This window comes from Pristiophorus japonicus, chromosome 6, assembly GCF_044704955.1.
Source record: "Pristiophorus japonicus isolate sPriJap1 chromosome 6, sPriJap1.hap1, whole genome shotgun sequence".
Taxonomy (NCBI): domain Eukaryota; kingdom Metazoa; phylum Chordata; class Chondrichthyes; family Pristiophoridae; genus Pristiophorus; species Pristiophorus japonicus.
Genome location: NC_091982.1, coordinates 14,915,780 through 14,937,752, shown reverse-complemented (window position 1 = coordinate 14,937,752; position 21,973 = coordinate 14,915,780).

Below are 21,973 nucleotides of genomic sequence, written 5' to 3'. Positions count from 1 at the left end.
TGGTTGAAGGAAAGGGTGATCGGGGAGCCTGGGTTGACGCACACTCCTTCCGCTGTCTACTCTTGGTTTCTGCTTGGTCTCAGTGATGGGACTCGAGGTGCTCAGTGCCCTCCCAGATGCTCTTCTTCCACTTTGGGTGGCCGTGGGCCAGGGATTCCCAGGAGCCAGTGGGGATGTTGTACTTTGTCAAGGAGGCGTTGAGGGTGTCCTTGAAGCATTTCCTCTGCCCACCTGCGGCTCGCTTGCCGTGTCGTAGCCCCGCATACGTAGTGATACCCGCCCTCCTATATGGTTCAGAGACGTGGACTATATACAGCAGACATCTCAAAACGCTGGATAAGTACCACCAGCGCTGCCTCCAGAAGATCCTGTAAATTCATTGACAGGATAGACGCACCAATGTCAGTGATCTCGCTCAGGCCAACATCCCCAGCATCGACTCATTGACCACGCTTGACCAGCTCCGCGTGATTGTCCGCATGCCCAACACGAGACTCCCAAAGCAAGATTTAGATAAAGTAGCTGACTAGCAGGTTTTAATGTTTAAAACATGAAAGCAAAGGAAGTCCTGTTATATGTTTGGCAGTAATTTCTGTAGAGGCTCTCCCGATCTCTCGCCTTAACTTCAGAAGAATCACTAGAGAAACGGTGTAAACCCGTTACATGTATAGGGTCTGAAATTCCTGAGGCCAGAGAGAGTGGAGAGTGGGAGTCTCGTCGACTGTGGGAGGCTGGCTGTGGGACTGGTTTCCACCAGGATTGCACTCATGCAAGAAACACATGAGAGATATAGAAAGCCCCCAGACAACCTTGGGAATTACATCCATGATGTCTTTGTAAGGCCTCAACCAAACTGTCACCAGGTGCGAGCTGGTGTGAGTTTCTTCTGGGCCCTTAGAATAGCCCCAGAACTTGGCTGCACTCATGTCAGGAATCCCGAGTGGCTCAATGACCTTTATATAAAACATTTATTATTCCCTTTGGAGCTGAAGAAGCAGTTACCTATTTTTTTATTTAGCTCACTCACTGATTCCAGCTCTGTCAGCAGAGTGACAGTGATCCGCTTACCTTCCACCATGGAAATTGAGGGGACGGTACTGTTGCACTTTTACAGGCAGGTGTCGGCGAGTGTGTGACTGACCACCCCTGCAATTTGGGGTAGGGTTTGTGCACTTTCCTCCTGCTGGGCTACTGCTCTGTTGAACAAGTGCCAGTGGAGTGGGACTCCACAGTCTGTATTAGAATACTGGGTCCTGTCACACACACAGTACAGAGCCAGTCTTGTTCTTTATAATTCTGGTTAGAACTAACATTTCCGACACCCTGACTTTACCTGTTGAAATAATTTAGCGGCCTTCTTTTGTTGAGACAGTTATGAAACTGGTCCTCGTTGACCTTCTGCCAGCTCTCAGAATCCGCCTGCTGCACTCTTCAGTGTCTCTCGCTCAGGATTAGCAGAACACACAGTATTGATCTCCAGTTCACTTAGAATCGCTGTAACATATTAAAGCAGCAAACAGCCCAGCTAATAACGACCCCTGCGGGAAGCTCTCATTAGGACCCACATGATTTACAGACAGAGACATGAAGCCAAATGATGAATATATTTAGATACTTCTCATGTATCCCATTGTTACAATTCTTCATTATTTGTAACTGCGGGATGTCTGCCTCCAACATGCACCCAGACATGCTTGAACACATTCAATCATTTTAATGAGTTATTAAGTTAATTAATAATGCCCTTGCACACTAATCCTCTTGTAGTGTATTAATTAAATACTGGTGAAAAATCAGTATATTAGACATCTCATATACTGTAGTGATTTTCAGTGGAGTATGGTGGGAATAAATACGCTCAGGCTGTGACAGGAACCTGCTGCACTGTGTAGGGAACCTTAGATGGGCGAGCTTATACAATGCAGTAGCCCATGAAAAGAAAGCATTTCACCTTCAGGACCACTTTTTAAAGAGGAATTCTCAACATTGTGAGTATCGCAGGAGTAATGAAAAATAAGAGCATATTGAATTGTCTGTACATTATAAACAGAGCATCAGCAACAAAATGGACAAAGTGGCACCAATAATTAGGTGAGGAAACAGATGTAATAGGGATAATGGAAACATGACTTCAGACAAGACAGGATTGTCAGTCAGTTAAATATTGCAGGCTATAATGTAGGAAGGAGGGGTGGTGGGATAGTAGTGTTAATCCGACATAAGATAATGGCAGTAACCAGAAAGGACATAACTAACAAACAGATAGAAACAGAATCCAATATGGATTGAGATAAAAGATGGGAAAGGATCAGTTACACTATTGGGGGGTATACTACAGCGCACCAAATCGTGGTACAAAAAAGTGGAGGGAGAAATATGGAGGGACAACTATATGAAATATATAAAAAATACAGAATCATAATCATGAGGAATTTCAATTATTGTAAGAAGCACTGTTAGACCTAGTAATGGGAAATGGATCAGAGCAGATAAGGGAAGTATGTGTGGGAGAACATCTAGGGAGTGGTAATCACAATATAAGGTTTAAGATAATGATTGAGAGATATAGATAGTAGACAGACCAAAGCAGTAGTTTGGGGAAAAAGAGAACTATAAGGGAATGAGGATGGAGCAAAGGAAGATAAACTGAAAAGAAGAGTCAAACAAACAGTGGGTAATATTTAAAAAAGAGATCAATAGAGTTCAATAGAAATTAAGAACAATCTAGCCAGGATTGAGATGTCATGGATAAATAGAAGTGAGGTTAAAACTGCATCTAAAAAAAAGGCATATGCAAAATACATGAACAATAAAGGAAAGGATAACAAAAGGGAATATGATGAATTTAGTAAAGAAGTAAAATAAAGCGATTAGGAAGGCAAGAGGAAATATGAAATGAAAATATCAAAGAATATAAAAAAGTAGTGACGTATTCTATAGGCACATAAATAACAAAAGGAGAATTAAAATAGGTAAGAAGATAGGTAGCTCAGCCAGCCTCTTCCCATTGAGCAGGTTGGGTTAAAATCAGGCCTGTGTTTTTTCTGCCTCTCCCCGATTGCCTGACTGTGGCGGGGAGGGGGAATCGGATGGGGTTGATGGGTCAGTTGGCCTTTTCCTGTCCTTCTCTATGCTAAATCTTTCTCCATTTGATTTTAAACACAATAGCCATGAATTTCCTCAAAACTGTTTCTGTTTCACCACTGTCGGAGGTATGGCAGAAACCCTGCCTGTGCATGTAAATGGGGTTTCCATCGCTTTTTCGGTGACGTAAATGTAGGAAATTCCCAGCCAATGTGATAACATAAATCATGAAACATGTCATTGCTGGGTACTTGAACATAGTGGAATTGTGACAACGTCAGTTTTCCTGTCTCACCTCAATCTTAAACTTTCTTTTTTCTTGCCAAACATGGTACAGTTTTTACCAACAGAACAATGTATTTCAGACAGTTCAGAAAAAACTCCAACTCACCAAATTCTTAATTAATTCTTAAGACTTTTCTCAGCACTCCACTGAAGTCTAGAGAGTCAGCACAGGGATGGGAGTGGGGGATCCTGTACAACACAAGGTCACCCTGAAGCAGCAGACTGCAGGATGAAATGTTAAAACCACAAAGGGTGACCAGAGATTTATGTTATACAAAATAAAACACAATTGGGACAATTGCTTGGGCTGTAATTCACTCTCGGGGCTTCATGTTGACTGAGTCACATGGGTTTTGTTCCCCAGGGTTTGTTAAACCCTCTGTGCTTGCCTTGTCGCTTCAGGAAGCTCAGTGATGCAATTGATTCCATTTTCACTCTGGGTAACACTGCCATCTTCTGTGTGTTGTTGATTGCAAATCAGTTAATTTCTAAATATTGCACCACACTGAAATGGAGCAAGCTGAACAAGTGATACTCTCTTATTCCTCCCAAGCTCCATATGTACTGGAGGGTGTCCTTCATTTGTATAACACAATAAAGCCCTTCATGATTCCTTGCTTTGCTCTATTTCACCTATTCAGTAATACCTCTAATGTTCTCTCTGGGAGAGGACAGTTCCATATATTAATCACCATATGAGAAGGATAACAGGAGGCCTCCGTGGGACAAATAATAAACATGTCAAATTGCCAGAAATATACATGTTTACTATCATCTTGTCCCTTCATTTTGCCCGACTACTCATGCTACATCTTGTCACTGTAACTGACCCTTGTGCCTCAAACTCTTTTCACTTGTGTCTATCTTCTTACTGCTATGTGGTGCTACCTCAGTGTCAAGAGGTTCGTGGTTGCAACCGTACCAATGGAGCCTTTGAGAACTGAGATGGCACTCATCTCAGTGATACCAGTCTTCTTACAGCACCCGCTTCTGGTGTCATGTCACTTGCACATACAATACCTACCAGACCCAGGCCAGAAGCTCCCTCCTGTGCTGGCATTACACGAGGCTGTGTTGATACCAGCACAATGACACAGCCATGAGAAGTAGCAGCATCTGCACCCACTCCTGCAGTTGACTAGACTGTACATCGGCTCAGTTGGTAAATGGTCTGCGCGAGAGCAGGCTAAATTGTGCCAATTAAGCCCTGAAAGCATTCAACTAAGTTACTCCTCAGGCCAATTATGAAAGCAGTCATTACTGCCATTTCAGAAGCAAGAACTGCCATAATACGCTCCTCCTGTTGCATCGATCTCCTGGACTGCCATGCACATGTAGGATGGCGCAATAGCTCCTGCATTGTATTGCAGATGCGGCTTATGGATTCCTCGAACTTGTCTACCATCTACAACACGTGAGAGGTGCCTATTTCCATTGCCTGGTCATGAGATCTGTGCTCCCATGCTCCCGAATCATAGGTCTGATAAGGACTCTACCTTTAGATTTTGGTCTTTGGGCTCCTCAGCCAAGGGAATTCATTTCTTCACCCTTTTGGAGAGAGACAAATGTTTCCTCATCATTCCATCTCAGCGTCACCTGTCCTGTGATTCACCCAGTGATAGCCATGCTCTCTCAGTGATGCCCTCACCATAGTGGGTGTATCTGGGCTAGTGTTTGAGTAAGTAAGGTGCTGTAATGGCATGGGTGAATCAGCTAAAGGAAGAGGGCCTCTGAGCTGATCTTCTGATAAATCTTTCTGTAGACATTTATCACCTGTGAGGGTCATAAAACACATTAACTTTAAGAAAGTCCACTCTGAATTTAAAATCGATTATTTTATCATTATGGTTTAGTCTTTTGTTATAAATCAATTTTTATAGTGTGTCACTTGATGAATCATCCAATTATATAATTATTTTTCTTACTGTTTTTCCTTTCCAATTTTCTCTCATTCTGTCACGAAGGCACTGAATCTCGCTGACATACAGTTCCCCAGGCACTACCAGCCCTCCGACATCTCGTCTAAGTGACTATTCTTACTATGTGAGTTCAAACCATGTGTGTCCATGCTTTCCATACTGGATAGTGATCAAAATCAGGAAACTCGGCTGATCCCTGATCGAGGGATATGGAGGCCAATTATACTGCCAATGTACTTACTCACTGTGCCAACTAGTAGGTCAACAATCTCTTTTAATTATGTAAAACACTCAACAAATATCCTGTTCAGCAAGCATCAAACCACAGTCTATCACAGCTTCAATTCTGAGCTGTACAGAGCAGGGAGGCGCCCATTTCCATTTGTAGTCTGTGCTTAATTTGCTAACCTCAGCTGGGGCATGTTAGAAAATGCGGGTATGCGGCCATTAAATGAGGACAGGAGCGAGCTGAGCTCCAATGCACCCTTACAGTTAAAAGCTGCCAACACTCATACAGTAATTGATTGCCATCTGTTAAAAACTGGCCGATCTTTCTCAGGACAGAAGCACAATTATCTCTCCACATACATTCACATCTGTGAGACAGTTGACATTTATAAAAGAGAAGACTTGCAGAGATTTAATTTTCGATACTGCCCTTTTAAAATCCATCCCTCAAGGACCGACAAATGGAAGAATATCTTTGCCTGATTTGATATTTATTGTTTCAGTGAGCTGTGCACAGCTATTTCCTTAGCCACTGCAGGCCCAGCTGTGTGTGGAACAGGAGCTGAAAGACCAAGGGCTTGAGCAATGTGAGGCTGAAGGTGCTGAGGGTCACAGGAAGGACACTATAATGATGATGTGTCATCTGCAGGGAACCTGATTCCCATCAGAGGTCCCTGAGTGGGCTGAAACAGGAGAAGTGGAAAACCTATTGTTAAAACCTGCTTGAATCCTTAGAGGAGGTCACGTTGCACGGATTTACAGGAAGTGTCTAATATTGTAACTGTTCATTTCTGGTTGATATAAATCAAGAGCAGAGTGTTAACAGGCGTTCAGGAGCGCCCATTTTTGTGCGCCCATTTAAATACCTTACCCTGTGCACGAATGGAGAGGTCGGAGGAAACCCAGACATTGAACGTTGGACCTCATTTGATTGGGAATGGTGCTGCAGGAGGAGGCCAAGAAGGTGAGTGGAGGAAGTCTGGATTGCTGCTAATGCCACTGAAGGCCACAGGTAAGTAAGTGAGGGTCTTGGGGGGTGGGGGTGGGGCAAGTGCGGCCTTCGTGGGGTGATCGCTGGCTAAGGTGGGAGGATAGCAGCAGCTGGCAGTGGCCCACGATATCGAGGTCGGGGGGTCTCGGGGCTGGAGAGCCTCGAGGTTGGGGGTTGCGGATCTTGGGGTGGGGGTGGGGGTGGGGCTGGGAACGGTGGCGATCGGGAGGGTGGTGTCGGGACGAGTTCTCTTTCATCTCCGGGCTGCACATTCAGAGGTAAGTAACTTACCTTTTTTGTGAATGCTCCTGGTCTGCATATGCAATGGACCTAACGCCTGCTTCAGGCATGGGTAAAGGATGCCTCTTATTTGCCTCTTTTTCAACATAATGACAGCACACTTCCGGTCAAAAGTGTTTGCATGCTTACCACCCGCAATTTTGGAGACTTATAAGGCTGCATAGCACCTGAGAAACAGTTGCTATGCAGCCCAATTTCTAGGCCAACGTCATTGAATCATAGAATGGTTACAGCACAGGAGTCTGTGCCGGCTCTCTGCAAGAGCACTTCAGCTAATACCACTCCCCTGCCCTTTCCCCAAAGCCCTGCAATTTTTTTTTCCTTCAGGTACTTATCCAAGAACCTTTTGAAAGCCACGACTGAGTCTGCCTCCTTTCAGACAGTGCATTCCAGATCTTAACCACTCGCTGTGTAAAAATGTTTTTCCTTCTGTTGCCTTTGGTTCTTTTGCCAAACACCTGTGTCCTCTGGTTCTCGACACTTCCGCCAATGGGAACAGTTTCTCTCTATCCACTCTGTCCAGACCCCTCATGATTTTGAACACCTCTATCAAATCTCCTCTCAACCTTCTCTGCTCCAAGGAGAACAACCCCAGCTTCTCCAGTCTATCCACGTAACTGAAGTCCCTCATCCCTGCAAACCATTCTCGTAAATCTTTTATGAACTCTCTCTAAGGCCTTCACATCCATCCTAAAGTGCAGTGCCCAAAATTGAACACAATACTCCAGTTGAGGCTGAATCAATGTTTTATAAAGGTTCATCATAACTTCTTTGCTTTTGTACTCTATGCCTCTATTTATGAAGCCCAGGATCCCATATGCTTTTATAACTACTTTCTCAACCTGCCCAGCCAGCTTCAACAACTTGTGCACATATACACCCAGTTCTCTCTGTTCATGCACCCACTTTAGAATTGTACCCTTTAGTTTATATTGCCTCTGTTCATTCTTCCTACCAAAATGTATCACTTCGCACTTTGCAGCGTTAAATTTCATCTGTCACGTGTCCGCCCATTTTATCAGCATGTCTTTGTCTTCTTGAAGTCTCTCACTATCCTTCTCACTGTTCACTATACCCGAGGAGACAAGCAGAGAGATTTAAAAAAGAACCAGGCAATTCTAGTTACTTGAATGTCCATTGCTCTTGCTAGGGGAGGGGACATAACAGATATTGTTCACTTCACATAGCTCAGCATCTGAAGTTTGAAAATTGTGTTATTTGCTAAATGTGTGCATGAGTGTATGAGTATGTATGGGTGTGCGTCCGTGTAAGTGGGTCCCTTTGAATGTGTGTTTATTTAAATATATATGAAAGAGTGAATGTCTGTTTGCATGTGTGGGTAAGTGAGAACATCTGTGTTTGTGTCCAACCCCCCAGTCTATTCGTGTGCACATTTTGGCTGCTGTTCTGGACCTTAGTCTATCAATTCCATTTACCTTTCTTCTTTCTTGGCCCTTCTTGGATCCTTCTCTCCTGCCTGCTTCCCTTCATGTTTCCCAGGAAAAGCACTTTGCAGTTCTTGCTCAAGTATTTTGCCCCAACCCATCACCAGTTAAAAATTTAGGTTTAGAAATTTGGTGCATTTGCACCTCCCATTGCTGCCGCGAGGACACGCTAACGGGGCACAAATGAGTTATCAACTGGGCATGGTGCTGTTAACAACTCCCGCCATATTGGAGATCGTGATGTCATCACTGCGCGCATTGCCCCAGCTCCGAAATTGACTTTCGTCCCCTGCAGCAGTTTCGGGCGATAACACCAACAGCTGCAGGCCAAAGGAAGTGGAGCGCTTGATTTAGCAGTCCACTTCCTTCCAGGGGCGGTAACCCGAACTTCTGGAGAGGGGTGAGACTTCAGCGACTGGCGCTAAGTCTCATGGCTCCTGACTGTTACCGCCCCCAAACGGAGCGATACCCAATTTCACCCCCTTAGAAGACTGAAGCCACTGGGGCCGAAATTCAGGGTCTGTATAAGGCCCGTTTCCACCGTTTAGCGGCGGCCGTGTAGCGGAATCGAGTGGCCGCTGCTTTGCAGTCCAATAGCCGCCCCGACCCCAACTTCAAGTCGGGGATTTTTCGGCCTGTCCCCAATTCCGCCCCCCCCCCCTGCTGATGACCGCCGCAGGCGCGTCATCAAAATGCGCACCACCGCTCTCCCGCACCTGCAGAATACTGCGCCCCAAATTCACTGGAAAAATCGTTCCCTCACCGCATGGTGGCCCCCGACAGCTTTCTGTGTCTGTGCACCTTCTCCTAACTGTGGTGCGGCCCGGCAGCCTGCCGGCCCTTCAAGGGGAGGGCCCACTGCCATGGTCGCCATGTCTTTATTTTTGCCGCTTGGATGCCAGGCCACTGGCCCGGCCACAACCCTTCCTGATGGACCAGTGGCCGAAGATAAAAAGTGCCCAATTCTGTATCTCTGTCTCTGACAGCGGCGGCTTCTGGCGCACCGTAAAAAAAAAAATAGAGCTTTCTGGCAGCCCTGCATTTCGGCCCCACTCTCTTTGGCCCCCGTCACAAACTTTCTATCCTTGCCATTGATTCCATTCCCCCTCCCTGGGCAAAAATGAAAGGCAAGGTGGCCAAGTGAAAAAGAATTAAAAACACCTTCTTGTTGCCGCTCCCGATTCGGTTTCTTCGCGGGGTCCTGGCTGTAATCGCGCGGCATTCCCACTCCATGGTGGTCTCCTGCAGAGTCGGCAGCTTGGGCCCATCCCTTTAAGTGAGAGAAGGGCTCATCAGACGGGGCAGCACTGCGCGGCCTAGTGCGTAGCGCTACTGAGGTGTCCGCACTGTTAGCGCCCCAGGAAGGAAGTGCAGTGCTTGATTGAGCAGTCCACTTACTTCCGGGGGGCAGTAACCCGAATTTCTGGAGAGTGGCGAGACTTCAGCGCCTGCCGCTAAGTCTCGCATCTCCCCGCTGTTACTGACCTCAAACACGGCGATACCGAATTTCTCCCCCTTAGAAGGCTGAAGCCATTGGAGTCGAAATCTTTGCACTTAGCCGTCTGTTAGCCACCCGTTACTGCCGGAGAGGGGCGGCTAACAGGCGGCTAAGTGCTTACCATCGGCGGCGACCGAGTTCCTCGGCTCTGGAAAATTTAGTTGGGTGGTGGGGGACGGCGGCAAGATATACCACTGCGCGCTCTGCCGCCACCCACGTGGCGATGTCATCGAGCGTGCAACGCTCCCTTGCCACCGCTACTGCAAAGTTAGGTAAGTACGATGGCCTTACCGGCAGGCGTTCATACAGCCTGGGAAAGCTGGTGGGACAGCGGGGAGCCTGGGGTCAAGGTAAGTTGTTATGTTTATTTTTTGTAGGATTTATGTATTAATGGGACCAGTGGGGAAGTGTGGGTGAGGGAAATTGTCAGAAACATTTTTTTTTTCTTTTTTTTCCTCTCGCAGGCCGGTAGCCTACCATTGGAAAATTCGGTAGGCCTCCTGAGATGCCGTGCCATTGGTGCCCGAGGATGAGTGTTCAATGCCACTTTTGGTACAGTTCTCTCATCTTCGGGTGGCAAAACTGAATTTAGCAGTTTGAGGCGGCACCTGGCTCCGAGCGTTAAATCAGCACTCAGCCGGTGTCATCGCCTCGAAAACGGCGGGACTGAATTACGACTCCATTGTCTTTGGTCCCCGTCACAAACTTTGTACCCTTACCATTGATTCCATTCCTCCTCCCTGGTCAATATCTTATGTTATACCAGATTGTTCTGTCCACTTTGGTATCTTAGTTGACCCAAAGATGAGCTTGCAACACCCATAAACTCTCCATTTTAAAGACCACTTACTTTCACCTCCATAACCTCAGCCCTGCCTCAACCCAACTGCTGCTGTTACTCTCATCATTCATTTGTCACCTCCAGACTCGACTATTCCAAATTCTTTGCTGGCTGGCTCCCCACTCTCCATGCCCTGTAACCTTCAGCACATCTAAAACTCTGCCCCTATCCTCAACCAAGTCCCATTCACCCTTCACTCCTGTCTGCTGACCTACATAGGCTCCCAGGACCCCAATACTTCCAATTTAAAATTCTCACCCTCGTGTTTAAATTCCTTCATGGCCTTGCTCCTCCCTATCTCGATAACCTCCTCCAGCTCGAGAGGCCCCCCCTTCCCCAAACTCACCATTCATTCAACTCTTGCCATTTGTGCATCCAAAGAACAATTTTCTTTTCTTTGTCCTTTTCTTTAGATTTTAAATCTGTCAATTACGAAATATGAGAGTTTTTAAATTATACACAATTTTTCACAAGATTCAAAATTTTCCAGGGTAGCATGCCCATCTCCCCTTCCCCAGGAATACATCATGTGGTGGAGGGGATTGCAACCGTTGGAAAACTGTGTACAACTCTATATTTGCTATCTATCACCCCGACTGGAAGGATCCTATGCTCCATAAGACTGGTTTTGCCAAAAGGAATTTAAAAAAAAATGAAAATAATTTAATTAATTTAACTTTATTTTCCGCCACTAAGGTTATGTGCTGCTACAGGGAGAAAAAAGTTTTAAAATATAAGGAAAATTAATACATTCCCAAATAGGCAAACAGCCCCTTTCAATATGATTGAATGAAAATTCTTTTTTAGATGAAAAAATGCAATCGACTGTCTGCTCTGATCCCAAAATCCACCAAATAAAAGGTCAAACATTGAATCTTTCTTGGGGAGCGCATTATAAAATAAATCATGTGCTGTCAATACTTGTATTCCTCTTCAGGCTTTCATGTAAAATTAATGAACAGTCAGTAACTAGAAGGCAGAATCCCCTGACCTCTACACCCTCATTTCCGATATGTGTTCCCGGTATGCAGAGCTCTGCACTGGGAGCTTGGATTAGTAAAACCTCCACATATGTCTTTCCCTCCAATGCAAGTAAAGGAATGTTTGGTATACCTGCAACTTAAGTTACAAAGTCTGTCACCCTCAGTTTTTGTTTTGATTCTGAGTTAGTCATTTCTGAATTAGTCAACTTGTTTTGAAGCTGTTGGCCAGTTTTTGCTAGTTTTCGGTTATCATGCATGATTAAGAAAAGTCAGCAAAACATTTTCACCACAAGGGTGAGGTAGTTGTGGAATAAGTTACCAGAGAAGCCTATTGAAGTGGACAGTAAGTTCGAGAGACAATTGGGTATGTTGCTGGGGAGATGTGTTAAGGGATATGGTGAGAAAGTGGATAGATGGGGCTAACTTAGCAAAAGAATGAACTTGTGCCCAATGGCATTCAACTGTTCTAAATATTCTTATGTTCCTAATTGTGTGTATCATTTACATCCAAATATCTCATCTTTGTAAAAGCAATTGTAAAGATTTTCTTCACCATAAAGGAAGTGCTGGATGGACTGTTCTCCCCATGTCTCACTGCTCATGCCTATCAACTTTTGTATGTAACTGCATTTTTATTATGTAGTGGGGCCCATCAGAGTTTTGATCATTAGTAAGATCAATGTTTTTAGATCTTAATACGGAACAGGCCCAGAGTTGACAGATTTGTGGCCCACAGGAAGCCCAGGTTACATGCACACACCACAAAGGATAATACAGGAGTGAGCACATTTCACCCAGAAAGATAGAATGCATGTGTGAGATACAGAGATACAGATAGATAAAGATAGAGAGCGAGATAGATAAATAGATAGAGGTAGAGATATATTGAAATAGAGACAGATCATGATAAATAGAGGAGTATATACTTAGAGGCAGAGAACTATATGGAATAGTCAGATGTAGATAAATGGACAGATAGAGATAAATAGAGACAGACAGAAATGTACATAAATGAAATAGGCCGTGACTGATCACTATGGATAGGTAAATCAATAAAAACACTGAAAAAAATAATGGGACAGCCAAGATAGATAGAAAGCTGGAAAAAAAAAGACAGAGGGGGTGTTTTTAACTTGAAGTGGATTGTAAGTGGGTAGAGGGTAAAGTGAGTGTCATAACCCCAGGCAGCATCAATCTGAAGCATGGGCTATTTTCACACCTGCTAAGACAGGCAGAAAGAGGCAGCCATATAGTGGCCAGCTGGTTAAAATAGTAAGACCCAGGGGCTGCCCACGGGCTGGAAAGTAAATGGCAAAGAGGGGCTTTTACCAGATTCTCATAAGTGGGAAGGTGAGGGAAGGTGGGGAGAGAGGCAAGAGGTGGATGGAGAGCCCTAGACTCCTCCAGACCCCACAAAGGAAAGTTTAACGCTTACCTTTTAAGGCCTCTTGAGCCTTCAGAGCAGCTTTCACTGAGTGGGACGGGCACCCGCACAGATTTAAATAGAGCTCCAATTTGTACAGATGTATGAGGCATTTACCCGATTCAAGCAGGCACCACATCTACTGCCAAAAGCAGTGGCATTAAAATCCCCATGGAGCGAGATGGAATGGGTGATTGTCCTGCTTTTTTAATCTGCCCAGTTTCCAGTTAAGGGAAGTTAAAATTCCCCTTAGACAGACACAGAGGTCTGAGGCGGGCCAGTTTGATCTAGGCCTGTGATGTTGGTATGCATTTTCCCTCTGTTTATTTCTATGCGGTTCAGCTCCAGATGGGAGATTGATGCTGCTCTGACTAATAAGCATTTTCTTTGAGTTTATTTACTCTGTGAGATGAACAGCAAGCTTGGGCCACACAGGTAAGATATTTGACCGCTGGCGATCTGTGCTGAGAGTTGCCGTGTGATTTATATGGTTTGCATATTGACAACCACGCAGCTGAAAAGCACTTTCCACAGATCAGCTGTGCAATCAACTGGGAACAGCTAAAGGGGGATTCCTTATCTAAACAACTACCTTCTCAGTGAAGTAAACTTGTAGTTAACAGGAACTGACTATATTTACACATTATACACAGTGTATAAAATGCATTCAGAAGTTTGATCTACAGGAGATATCTGCGAGCCCATAAAGATTTTCCTTAACCTGAAAGTTAAATGAAAAAGAAGTCCCAGAATATCTCATTAGCAAGGGCATTAAAGGCATGCATCCTTCAATGCTGAGGGAAGCCAGAGAGGAAATAGCAGAGGCTGCAACCACAATCTTTCAAATATTCAGCATAAGCTGGATTTTGTCCCCCATCAAGTGAAAATAAGAAATAAGAAAACCTAACTCTTCCTTCACCAGTGTAGTTTTTTTTGCCTATCAACAAAATAGAAAAATGAAAGAACGAAATTGCATTTATATAACAGAGAGACAGACTATTATCTGAATGGTGACAGATTAGGAAAAGGGGAGGTGCATCAGTCATTGAAGGTTGGCATGCAGGTACAGCAGGCGGTTAAGAAAGCAAATGGCATGTTGGTCTTCATAGCGAGGGGATTTGAGTACAGGGGCAGGGAGGTGTTGCTACAGTTGTACAGGGCCTTGGTGAGGCCATACCTGGAGTATTGTGTACAGTTTTGGTCTCCTAACTTGAGGAAGGACATTCTTGCTATTGAGGGAGTGCAGTGAAGGTTCACCAGACTGATTCCCGGGATGGCAGGACTGACATATCAAGAAAGACTGGATCAACTCGGCTTGTATTCACTGGAGTTCAGAAGAATGAGAGGGGATCTCATAGAAACGTTTAAAATTCTGACGGGTTTAGACAGGTTAGATGCAGGAAGAATGTTCCCAATGTTGGGGAAGTCCAGAACCAGGGGTCACAGTCTAAGGATAAGGGGTAAGCCATTTAGGACTGAGATGAGGAGAAACTTCTTCACCCAGAGAGTGGTGAACCTGTGGAATTCTCTGCCACAGAAAGTTGTTGAGGCCAATTCACTAAGTATATTCAAAAAGGAGTTAGATATAGTCCTTACTACTAGGGGGATCAAGGGGTATGGCGAGAAAGCAGGAATGGGGTACTGAGGTTGCATGTTCAGCCATGAACTCATTGAATGGCGGTGCAGGCTCGAAGGGCTGAATGGCCCACTCCTGCACCTATTTTCTATGTTTCTATGTTTCTTATCACAGCTCCTCAGGCCATCCCAAAGAGCTCTACAACTAATTTATTATTCATTCATGTGCAGTCATTGTTATGTAGATAAACATTGTATTCAACTTGAGCAAAGCAAGCCCCAGCAAACGGAAAATGAATGAACAACCAATTAATCTGTTTTTGGTGATGTTGGTTGGTGGAAGAATATTGGCTAGCGCATCAGGTAAATTCAACTTCAAATAGTGCCACGGATCTTTTACACCCACCTGAATAGACAAGCATGTTAAACAACTATTGACTCATGTCCAATAAAGATAGCCATGGAGAAACCCCCAAATTTATATCTCATAGGCTATTTTCACCTGCCTCTACCTCAAACTTGGTTCATCTGTTATTGAAACCCACATCTATGCTTTTATAACATTCAAACTCGACTATTCCACTGCTTTTCTGTCTGGCCTCCCATCTTCCATAAATTTCAGCTTATCTAAAACTCTGCTGCTGATATGCTTACACCAAGCCCCGCTCACCCATTACCACTGTCCCTACTGACCTACATTGGCTCCTGGTCCAGCAACGGCTCAAGTTAAACATTTCCCTATCTCTGTACCCTCCTCCAGCCCGACAACTCTCTGAGAATTTTACATTCCTTCAATCTGGCCAATTATGCATCCCCAATTTCCTCTGCCCTACAATTGGTGGCAATGCCTTCAGCTGTCTAGTTCCCAAACACTGGAGTTCCCACACTAAGGCTGAGATTTCGCTAACAGAGGCGAATTTGATACGGACGACATTGGTGCAGCATTGGAAACCCATTCCGAAGTGCAGCCCGCCCTCTCTCTTCAATCTTCTGTGGCTGAGGCTTGCGGGTTTCCCAGCCAATTAACTGGAAGCAGATGTGATAATGTGTCATCAGCCAGTTTCTGTAAAGGGAAGATCCCCAACTTTTTTTTGACAGTTCTTCTGACAGGCTTTTGTAGCATTGAGCTACTGCAAACACTGACAAACAATGCACAAAGGAGCATGGCTGCACCCAAGCTCTCCCATGGCTCCCTCTAGATGCTTATGGAGGGAGTCACAGCACGCAGTGAGGTTCTGTAGGGGGTGGTGGGTCTGTCAGCTTGTCTTCCTGACCAGAGCGGTTGCGAGACACTCCCACTCCCTAGTTCTCGAGCTTGGATTTATTAATCAGGGTTTGATAAAGTGCAGCAGACAACTGTTTTGTATAAAGAAGGTTTGGGTTTTATTCAAGAAAGCAAATAACGCAAATACACTCCAATAAAACTGTAAAATCTTACAAAAAGGTTCCAAACAATGGAAATACGTTATTACAGGTAATAAACACAACAGAAGTACCTCCCACCTCCCACTTACTCTCTAACTAGGTCACTAGGGCTCCAGGGATTCATGCTCACCAAATCCTTCCTTTGACAGCTAGGGCTGTTTTGCGGTTTCGGGGTTCTTTGGTTATAGCCGGTTTGCGGTGGTTGATTTTCCTGGTTGGTTTCGTCGGTCGCGGTGGTCCGGTTGATGGCTGTTACCAAGTCAGTTGTTATTGATGTTCCACTGATTGGTTTTTGAAGTTCTTTTCTCCGATGTCGCGATGTTTCTTCCTGCGTTTTCTCGCCGTGTGCTCTCGATCTTGGTCTTGTTGTTCCAAAGTGATGGTCAGAAAAAGTTTTCCCTGTGATAGTCAGAATAGAATAGTTCTCTTGGTACGATAGGCCCTCAATTATACCCCGAGAGGCTGCTTAATCTTCGTGCCAAATCTAACGTTTCTTTTGTTGGCGTTTTGCTGCCCATTGATTTTAAGTGGGTTTTTTTGTAGAAATTTTGGCGGGCTAGCTAACTGAAACTTGATTAAATGTTTTAATCTGGCGTTGATAGACTTTGGGATGGCGATACTCCTTATTTATGAGCTGATGAACTCTTGTCCATCGTAATAGCACTGCTTTGGCTTCGGGAAGTCTGGGCTGAACCAGATATTTCTATGCATGTTGAAAAAGGTGTTGGTATATGTCTGTGATATCTGGGTCCTGTGGGTGGGGTGGATAATGTTTTTTCCATGGTCGATTGTTTAAATGCTAATGTTTTCTGGGAGCCTGACTATGGTTAAACAGCTCCCCCAGACAAACTGATTATCTACAACACCCAAATTCTAAATCCCACCCCTCTGTCACTGCAACTTTTCCCCACAGGCCCAAACATGCCTTTTAAAATCCCAAACTTGGTTAAAACTCGTAGATTTCTTACACATGCATTTTAGGATCCCAAACTTTCTGTTTAATAGGCCCAAATCGAATTTCCTTTTCAGTGAGTCCAAACACTGGGGCGTTTCCACGAATTTTGGAATATTACAGTCCCCCATTTGACACTTTTCACCACAAAGTGTCATCCTAAGCGAACAAAATTCTTGGAACCTGAGAGCTAAAAACCTTCCCCTGACCCAAATGTATATTTCCCTTTGAAATGTATTGTTATTTACAGATAAATTCAGTCATTCCAATTACATTACAGCATAGAGGGGGGTCAAACACCCCTCCATTACTCCAGTTTCACAAAAAATACACAATAAAACACACATAGTACAAACTTTTTACAACACTTGACCTCTGCGCTTTTACAGCAGGTGGACTCTGAACCGGACATCACCGTGTGACTGCGATTTTTTCTGCAGTGTTCTATCATATTTTGTGTTTCCCTCCCTGATACAATCCTTAAGTTCAGCTCGGGCTCATCCAGCACCCTCTGGTGCTGGGATCAACGACTTCTGCCCCTCACCCTCCAGGTAGTACACCATAAATAAAGAATAATCATGAGCTGGCAGACAACTAAAGCGAGGGAAGCTAATCTGATCCAGGGGGGCGACCTCTAAATTTCTGACAATATCCCACCAGGGTGGAACGGTGATATCCAAAATTTCGCCCCCTATCTCAACTGTTTTTTGTTCTAAAGTATAGAAATGTTTCTGCGATACTTCTACAGCTTTCAGTAAGGCGGTAAGATGTTCGGGTAGAGAGGGGATTTCATAGCCAAAATGTGCAACGTAATCTTGTAAATTTGTGAAATTGTTATTTACAGTGAGGTGAATAGTAGAGGGTTCAGGAATGGGGACAGTCCGTTCTTGGGCCACTTGAACTTCCGCCTTGGGTTTAAAACAAAAACTGCTTTCACTCACCGGACACCAAATGTGTTGTCCATGTTGACAATGGGGCGCACTTGTGGTGACACAATATGTCCCACCTCCTCTGTATGCTACCTGTGGAGGAATATGATCTTATGCCATTACCTCCATGGTGCAGTTAATAGGCTGTGCGCCAGCAGCTTTAAACCCACACTGTGGTCTGGAGTAGGCGTTCAAGTGCTGGGGGCACAGTATTACGTGTGCGCCCCGGCTCCGGCACCCGGAGAGGTCAGTACCTGTCATAGCGTGCTCCCCCTTTATGACATAGGGTGGGACCGCTGTGAAACGAACATGTGCACCTATTTGAATGATCCCAATATTCTCCACCCTGTACACCGGCGTGGGTCAGGCTGTCCCACCCATAACCGGCATCCTTATAACTATCCCCATGATGGTATGGTTGGACCGCCCATAATCTACTGGGACAGGGTAGGCTTCAGAAGCTGTACAAGGCTGACACAGACTCAACGAATTGCTATACGGGTGGAGGGCTGCGAGGTGCTTGTTGCTGATCCAAAAGGGGACTTGGTCTTGCTTTAGATCTTCTAGGTTGCTGCGGCCCTCGCCCAGTAACCATGCCCCGTACAGCACACACACCTTATTCCTCGCAGCCTGATCCGAGGCATTCTTGTCCTCCCGTATAAGTGCATTTACTGTTTTTGTGAGTCTTTCCAGCTCAGCAATAATGGACCGTCATAGCCTGGTCCTCGTGTAGCTCTGAGCCTACCACTGTGTTCTCTTCCCTTAGGATCTTCCGTAGTTGTTTTTTTTAGACCATTTATTTGCATTTGCAGTTCCATATCGTCCATGCTATTTATCACAGAGAATCCTGTATTATATGCAGTAAAAATATCGTTCCAGGTTCTCCACCTTTGTCTCCCCGTGCCCATAGTGTTCCCAGCGTATAGTGTGTATAAATCTGTTTTGTCTACGTTGCCAAAATCTAATTCATAAAATTTCCTGAACATTTCTCTGAGTAGGGCCTGGTATAGTTGCTCTGCCTCCTTCGGGCACCATGCAGGTAAGTTGTACTTCTGTAAGGTTTAAGATGACTGAAGCTACTGCATAGTGTACCCCCTGGTATAATACCTTTTCGGTCGGTACTAACACTAGCCCATTCCCTGGTCCCTTGGTGGTGGTAGGACACCTCTCCATCACTGTCCGTACTATCAGGGTCGTGGGCAGCGGCTTTCTGGTGCGTGCTACGAGTTCTGTAGCGTTGACTGGGATTGGGGGATGTGGGATCACACATGCTTCCAAGCTCTGATCCCAGCCCATCGCCTCCCCATCATCCTGCCACTGCCTGGCAAACACAATGGATATGCCTACAGGACAGACCCTCTCTGACCCCACATGCATACATAGATCCCCTGTTCAGACTCCCACCACTTATCCCAACATACACTCACTCCTCCCCGTGATGGTCCGGTAAGTATCGTTACTGAGTCGTTCCCAATCAGCTACCTGGTCCCTCGTGTCCAAGCTCAGCTTCCTGAGCCACCACCGCCTATCCAGGGGAATCTGCCCCTTACATGTCAAACACACTCATTTCCCCTCAGTGATACTAAGCCGTGCTGCAACGACCTGTACCCTGGGGCACGGGATTGAGGCCTCCCCGTAGGTGAACCCGGCCTGGCTGGAGTATCAGGTAGAATTGGACCCCAGCCATCCTGGCCAACTCCCCTCGTGGAAGTAGGCAGCGATCTCCTCCACGCCTGGTGTACCACCTCCAGCAGTAACGGTGGGTGCTCTTCCCCTTGAGCACCCAAACATACGAGATTCCTCGATGTCACCTCTGTGACCCGTACTCACCCCCATTAGGGCGAGCAGGAGCAAGGCCCCTCTCATCATTCGGTTCCTTCTCAGTAGGGACACAAAACAGATAGCCTTGCCCTTGAGAAAAACAGTTCTCTGGCTTGGCGAAGGTGATCCAGTTCTACAATCCAACAAACTTTAACATTTTAAAAATTCCAACTCAAATACTAAAACTTAAACTAACAAACAATCCTGGAAAAGCTATATACACCGCCACCCGTCCCTGGGTGGCCAAGCTAGGTCCCGCTTGCCCCATGCTTTTTCCGGCCCTTTGGCCGCATGTACATTTGAGTGTATGGTGGCTTGTGCCTTAGAACTCGGAAAGTCCTTCCCACGATAGCTGGGGTCTTTCCCGAGTCCCAGATAATGGGCGGGATAACTCCTCCTGTACTACAGTTCACCACCCCTTGCTGTAGGGCCGGTGAGTCCGCTACTTCTTCTGTGGGTTCTGCACAGCCAGAGGCTGCCGGCTGGGGACCCTCATCCTTTAAATGGCCCTCCACCTCAATCAATCTCTTTTACCTTGTAGCCCTCTCGGGGCTGAGCAGTGTGAATTGTGGCGCTGGTGACCACGGCGTTCTTGGCCATGGTGTGCGGGAGGTTCTTCTTAGGGCTACGGCTACTAGGGGTCTATCTGAGTCCCAGATGATGGGTGGGATAACCCCTCCTGTAGCACAGCTCACTGCCCCCCAATGGCATGGTCTGTGGGTCGGCAACTTCTCCTGTGGGATTCCCACTATCGGAGGCTGCTGTCTGGGGACCCTTATCGTTCTCCTGGCTCACCACTACCTCTCCTGTGAGTCCCTCCTCTTTGAAGGCTGCAGGTTGGGGATCCCTATCCCTAGAATGATCCTCGACCTTGAGCATTCTTTTATGGGCTGCAACCCTCCCGGGGCTGAACCACTGAAACTGGGGGTGCTGGTGACCACGGTGTCTTTGGCCGTGGTGTACGGGGAGTCCTTCTTCGGGCTCCGACTACTGGGGGTGCGTCTGAGTCCCAAACAATTGGTGGGATAGCCCCTCCAGTAATACAATTCACCACCCCCATGGTCTGTGAGTCTGCAATGTCCCCTGTGGGCCTTCCACAGTCGGAGGTTGCTGGCTGAGGATCCCTGTCCTGAGGACGGTTCACTGCCCCCAATGGCAGCGGGATAGGGAACGACCCAGCTTGTTCATTCCCTGTAAAACCCACTAGACTGTACGGGACCCCGTTAGATAGAGGTGAGGCGGCTAAGTTATCTGCGTATACAATGGTGCTTGAAGCTGCAGCATCTAGCAGATAGGTCCCTGTCACCTTCTCCACCTCCATCTTAACACACGGTCTCTTGTATTCCAGGGGACACAGGTACACAGGCGGTGCCGGTTCTAGTCATGGGTCGGGATTTGGCGGGGCGGATGGGGTTTTCCTCCCGATGGCTGTAGCTACCTTCCCTGGGCCGCCCAATACGCACCGGAGCGCGGCCACAAACTCCTCGAAGGAAGAGGGAGAGTTCTGCGCTCCGGGTCCTGGTCCGGCCTTTTGGGCAGGTGCTGGGGGTTCCTTAGCTACGTTATCCTTCCAAGCGTTCCTACAATCCTTTCTCCAATGTCCACTTTTCCCACACCCAAAGCAGTTACGCTTGGTGTCGGAAGAGATATCCCCCTCCTGGTGCCATTCCCTCTTTGCTTGGTGGGGCCTTAACTTATGTACCCTCCCCTTGGGTGGGTTCTCCTCCGTCCCTTGGCCGCTCCTAAAAGCCAGGGTTAGTTGCCTAATCACTGACTCCTCGGTGGTGTTGGGATCCCTAGGATCAAACCACAGCTCAGCTTTGGCCTTCACCCGCGGCAAACTGTTTGCCACCAGGCTCCGGAACCAGTGGGCCCTCTCATCCCGGGTCAAGTGATCCCGGTTGAGGGTCCCACTGCAGGCACTCTCGTCGACAGGCCACAGCCTGTCTGCGAAAACTTGTGAGGTTGCCCCTGCCTGTTGCATTGTCTTCTCCACTCGGGAGCAGGGACTCCCGTCATTTAGGCCCATAACTTCCAAGACTTCTTCCTTGACTACAGCATATGTACTCTGCCCTCTCTTGCTTTCCGCAGAGAGAGAGACTGGCATACTCTACTGTCTGGGGAGAATAGGAGCATTTTTGCCATTTTGGAGTCGTCGCAACCGTTTATCCCACCCCCACCTGTTCCACTTCCATGAAGTGGACCAAGGGGTCCCCTTTGTGAGTGAGCTTACCCAGGTGGCTTACCATAGCCCTAAGCTGTTGGGTGCTATGG